This window comes from Triticum aestivum, chromosome 1B (genome assembly GCF_018294505.1).
Source record: "Triticum aestivum cultivar Chinese Spring chromosome 1B, IWGSC CS RefSeq v2.1, whole genome shotgun sequence".
Lineage (NCBI taxonomy): Eukaryota > Viridiplantae > Streptophyta > Magnoliopsida > Poales > Poaceae > Triticum > Triticum aestivum.
The window spans coordinates 445,260,582-445,266,765 of NC_057795.1; positions in this window are offsets into that span (position 1 = coordinate 445,260,582).

Genomic DNA, 6,184 nt, shown 5'->3' on the forward strand with positions numbered 1-6,184 from the left:
CACAAGAAGGGCCTGAACTGGGCTTCGTCTGACGAGCTATCAGAGCTCCAGACGCGCGTTCAAGACATGGAAGACAAGAGTGTTAAGCTCGTCAATGCAGTCCAGATGATGTTGGTTCGCCGGATTCTACCATGTCAACACCGAGCTTGCAATCTATGGGAGTTTGACCCGGCCAAGCACCAGACCCTGCTAGAGCTCTTTGGCTCTATGCATAAGGACATCTGGAGGGTGCTGTTCAAGTCCGGCAAACCATGGGCGGACTCCGCCGAGGACCGTGGGTACCAATTGTCCCGCCCCGCAAGTTCGGTAAGCAACCGAATGTTTAACAACTCATGTGTTCAACCCGTACATCCTCAGGAAAATACTTAACGTGTTTCCTATCATTTTCCTAGGGCTGGGCGAAGAAGGTGGGGCGGATCTACTGTCCAGCCCCTCCGCCAGAAGAACCAGCTGGCCCACTTCTTATGAAGATGCTGGTCCCGGCGCCATACAAGGCACCAAAGAAGAAGGCCAAAAAGGAGGCCAAGAAGACCAGGGGCAGCCTCCGTCGCCGTGGTGCCCCGGACATGAAATCCGAAGACCCCAATGCCCATTCTTCCTCCGAAGAGGACGGGGAGGAGGAGGATGAATCCCCCGCAGGGGGAAGGAAGAAAAGAGCGGCCTCCAACTCCTTGGAAGCGCAGCCGATAGCAGCCCGGAGTGGGATCCCAGGGCTGAGCCCTCGGTGAACTTGTAAGTATGAAATCCGAACACACTCATGCGTCTGGACTTGTCATGGCATAAAATTCCAATCTGAGATGTGCTTTTCTTTTTCAGTCCAGCGAAGCCCCGTGCCAAACAATCCTCGTCAGAAGATCTACTGGGTTCGGACGCTATGGGGAGCGGGACACCCCAGAAGGCCTCCACCTCCAAACGTAGGAATGAAACCGAGGTTTCATCCCAGAAGGACCCATGCCATGGAGGAGGGGAGAAGGTCACAAAGGTGGCGCCAGGAAGCCATACTTCTGGGGCCGGTCACACGGGAGAGAAAGCTCCTATGGGTGTCGACAGCATGGGTCATCAAGAATCCAGACCCAAAGCAGACATGATTCTAGAGACCCATAAGGTCCCCGAGTTAGATAGGCAGCCTCCACCAACTGGAGGAGGTATGCCTGCTCCACCGGCCACCTCTATCCAACCAGAGGTGCCGGATACTTTATTGGATGCGCTGAAGGGTGCCTCCATTGTTGATGAACATCGTGCCCTCATGGGTGCCGTGATTGAGAAGATTCAGTCCGCTGAGAGTGGACTGAATTAATCCTGTATCAGCCTCATAAGAGGCTTTGAGGTATGTTTTATGAGTTTTTTGGGAGAGTGTCATGGTATAGATAGTAGCCCCTGATACACTTTTCGGTGAAAGGAGAACCGGACAGAGGGTCAAATTCATGTTCGCAGGAGACTTACGTGATGACATTTACCACTCTTTTTAACCAGCAGGCATCTGAAGCGACTGCCACCCCTCAAGCTACGTAAGTATCCGGACTGAGGCATAGTCTGGAGCGGGCCGAAGGAGAACTTGGCCAAGTGAAGAGTTAGCTGGAGGATAATCAAGGTATGTAGAAACCTTATTTATGTAGCACAAATGAATAAGTGTACATGACGTAAATATTTTTATAATGTGCTCTAGGAGTGATGGCCGAAATTGAGGCTCTTAGGAGGGCTGTGGCCGAAGCCGAGAAGAAGGCAGCCGCAGGGCAGGCTCTTCATGAGAAACACGAGGCTAGAGTTATTGAGGCTGAGCGAGAGCATCAAGAGGCCGTTCAGAAATGTGAGACCTTGGAGCAGAGTTTAGCAGGGAAAGAATCCGAACTCTCCCAGGCTTGCCAAGCCACAAGTGATGCCCGGGGGGAAGCCCAAGGTGCCCTGAAGGAAATCCAGGAGGCGAGGAAGATTGCGGCTGGTAAGCCTTTTTTTTGTACAAAGCAAGTATTGGAGATGAGAAAATCAAATTTGACAACTTGAGTTTTGACATATACAAGGGTATTTGCGGAGCTGCCGCGTAGCATATCTGATGCCGCCCAATTCTACTGGGCCGAAGGGGGAATACTGCGGATAATCTCTTCTGGATGCAGTATCTGGCACCGAACTATCCGGTGCCTTTCTCCGATCAGCTGAAGCAGTTGGTCGAGCTGCATAAGGCGGCCGAGTTAGCCATGAAGGATTTAATTATCCGGTCGTGGCCTACCGAGCCGATTCCAAGCAGCTACTTCGGACTCGTGAAGCAGCTTGTAAGTGCCTGCCCTCGACTCGAAGTCATCAAGCGGTCGGTCTACATAGAAGGTGTGCGAATGGCCTTCGCCCATGCCAAGGTGCATTGGGGGGAGATGGATGCAGAAAAGTTGATGACCGAGGGGCCGCCGGAGGGGAAGGAGCACCGCAGGCCCGAACTGTATTATGAAGGTGTCTTGAAGGGAGCCCACCTTGCGGCAGAGCAATGCACCAAGGACATTATATTTCCATAAATACGGTCATGTTTGTCCATTGTAATAATTGAACAAGAGCATTCATATCATCTATAGCTTGTTGTTTGAAAGTATTTCCTCCTATGCGGCCGTTTTATATATTAATCCAGAGAGTCGGCCAGTCATCGGCTTCCGCCCCCACGTAGTGAGTACGGGGGTGTTCGGGATCAACCTGAGCACTCTTTATCCCAATTTTGGGTCCCTAAAGGAGGTTTTCAGCACAGCGAACCAGGCAATCAGACTATAGGGCTTTATCACTCTCACTTAGCCATAGGAGTTGTTACGAGTAAGGTGGCGCAGCCCCTGGTGTTCGAAAGATCGCACTAGGGGCTCTATAAGTGTCTGATCGAAAAAGGCCGATCCATCGCACGCTGCATTGGTTATAGCATTATGAGGAAGAAATCCTTAAAGATTTTAGAACCTCTCGAACAGCTGACCAGCTCTCGCTGCATCATGACAGTCAGTTTTCGGCTTTCTCTACTGAGGTGCTCATCCGGAAGAACCGGGACACAATCGCAGTAGTTCTCCCAGTGCTACCTTAGCCGATATAGCGGAACGTAAGGTACCAAAACAAAGGAGCCGGGCAAACACAACTATTGACCCAAGACATGATTCGGAGTTGATGAATATAATGCTATAAGTTCGGGGTGCCGGACTACCGTGAAGGTGTTCGGACTTTTTTGCCATAGTAGGGGCATGACGAAGCCCATGGCATATTAAGGCATATCGCGATAAGCAACCGCCTTTTAACAAAAGAGTTTTAAATAAGAAATAGCAGTAGGTGAGCATCACATAAATTCACATATTGTATTTGAGTAATACGTCAATGCGTATGAGTACATATGATGTGATAAAGAGAAATATGATTGCGGAACCTGCTGATACCGGGCGTGAGGAAGTTGTGTTCGGATCCGGGGTGTAGTCGGATGATTATAGGGGAATATCTAGAGATTCCCTAACACACCCGAACTATTCCCACGCCATCCATCATAGCCTACGTAAAGGCGAACCTGTAAAGAAAACGTAAGAAATGGTGTTGCGCCACCTGGCGGTTGAGCCGCAGTATGTGGCTTGTATTATCCTTTTCCGGAGTGTTTTTAATTAATCTCCGGGTAGGGCAGGTTATCCTGCCGCATAGTAGTTCAGACTCCATTGATGGTGTCCTGGAGCTTGGTCTTCGACTCGAGGTTCGTCTGTTGTCCTTGCTGTTAAAGCAGTGGTAGACTCTTCGGCCGTGAGGGTGAGTTTGGACCTGCCATTAACCATGATGACACCGCATGGACCGGGCATTTTTAATTTATGGTAGGCATAATGCGGCACCGCGTTGAACCGAGCGAATGCGGTTCGTCCGAGCAGTGCCTGATGGTCACTACAAAAGGGGACAATGTCGAAGACTAAGTCTTCGGTACGGTGATTGTCCGGAGATCCGAAGACCACTTCCAGTGTGATTGAGCCCATGTAATAAGCCTCTACATCTGGTATGATACCTTTAAAGGTGGTTTTTGTGGGCTTGATCATTGAGGGGTTGATCCCCATTTTGCACACTGTATCCTGGTAAAGCAGGTTCAGGATGTTGCCTCCGTCCATGAGGACTCGTCTGAGATGGAATCCGTCGATGATGGGGTCGAGGACCAATGTGGCCGAACCGCTATGACGGATACTGGTAGGGTGGTCCCTGCGATTGAAAGTGATCGGGCAAGAGGACCATGGGTTGAACTTTGGGTCGATTGTATAGACCTCCCTTAGTGCATGTTTCCACTTGGGAATGTGGCTTGCGCATATCGTATTCACCATTTTCACCTAGGGAGGGAATTTCATCTGTCCTCCTGTATTCGGTAATCGGGGCTCTTCGTCGTCGTCATCACTTTGAGACCCCTTCCCATTGTTTTCGGCGTCTAACCTGCCGGCTTGTCTGAAGACCCAGCATTCTCTATTGGTGTGGTTGGCTGGTTTTCCAGGGGTGCCATGAATTTGGCATGGACGGTCGAGTATGCGGTCAAAACTGGATGGTCCTGAATTGTTTTTGTTGAATGGTTTCTTCCACTGACCGGACTTGGAGCCGCTGAATTCGGCATTGACTGACGTGTCTTCGGTATTATGACCGTATTTGTGGTGCTTGTGTTTGTTGCGCCGTGATTTGTCGTTGCTATCCTTGGCTTTCGATGTGCCGGGATTGCTTGTTGTATTGTTGCTACGAGCCAACTAGCTATCCTCGCCCACGCAAAAGCAGGTCATCGGTGTTGTGAGGGATGCCATGGACTTTGGCTTTTCCTGGCCGAGATGTCGGGCAAGCCATTCGTCGCAGATGTTATGCTTAAAGGACGCTAGGGCTTCGGCATCCGGACAGTCGACAAATTTGGTTCTTTTTGGTTAGAAACCGGGTCCAAAATTTCATGTCTGACTCTCTGGGCTGCTGGGTTATGTGACTTAGATCATCAGCATCCGGTGGTCGCACGTAAGTGCTCTAGAAGTTGTCAAGGAATGCGTCTGCCAGGTTCTCCCAACTCCCGATGGAGTTTGCCGGCAAGCTATTCAGCCAATGTCGAGTCAGTCCCTTGAGTTTTAGCAAGAGGTACTTGATGGCGTGTAGATCATCTCCGCGGGCCATGTGAATGTGGAGGAAAAAATCTTCTATCCATACCACGGGGTCTGTGGTACCATCATATGATTCAATCTTCACGGGTTTAAACCCTTCCGGAAATTCATGATCCATTACTTCATCAGTGAAGCATAGGGGATGTGCGGCACCTCTGTGCCGGGCTTCATTGTATTCGGCCCGGCCGGATTTGTTAGTGTATCCGGCGTGACGATCCTTGTCATGCGTTGGGGCGCGTTCCTGTGATCCATAGATCGATCTTGACTGTCCTGCTTTGTTTTCCAATACTTCTCGCAGGTCCTTCGTGTAGCCCCGGGCCTTAGTGTTATTGTTTGATTGGCCACGGGGTGCGGTCTGGACTTCGGGCTGGTATGCCGTTTTGTCGCGGCCACGGGCTGGCCGGTCAGCCACATCATGTGCTGGTAGCGTGGGCTTTAAAGCCTTCTCCTCGAGGTGAGGTAGCGGCCTGCGCTTTCGGTAGCTTTTGCTAGGGCGCTCGAGTCCCTATTCCTCGGCAGCCAGGACCTCGGTCCATCTGTCAGTTAGGAAATCTTGATCAGCTTGAAGTTGTTGCTGCTTTTTCTTCAGGCTTTTTGCGGTGGCTATAAGCCAGCGTTTCAAGCGCTCCTACTCGACAAGATCCTCAGGCATTATGAATTCTTCATCGCCAAGGCTCACTTCGCCTTCGGAGAGAGGCATGTAATTATCGTCCTCCGATTCTCCATCAGTTGCCTATTCTTTAGGGCTAGCTCGCCCGTCCTCCTGCTCGGCCTGCTCGAAGCCTGACTGGGCAGGATTGTCTTTGTCTTTGGCATGATCCGGATTATTGTCTCTTGTGCCAGTATCACTATTTTTGCTATGGCGGGGCTTGGAGCGGCGTCGATGACGCTGGTGTCTAGATTGTTTCTCCAAGGGGTTGTCTTCCGTTGCCTCGTCGCCATTGCTTTCTTTAGGGGTGTCCACCATATAAATGTCATATGATGAGGTGGCAGTCCAGCGCCCTATAGGCGGTGGTTCCTGTTCTTCTCCTGCATCGTCGTCCATACCGTCGATGTCTTCGGAGTCGAAGTTGAGCACGTTGGTTAGT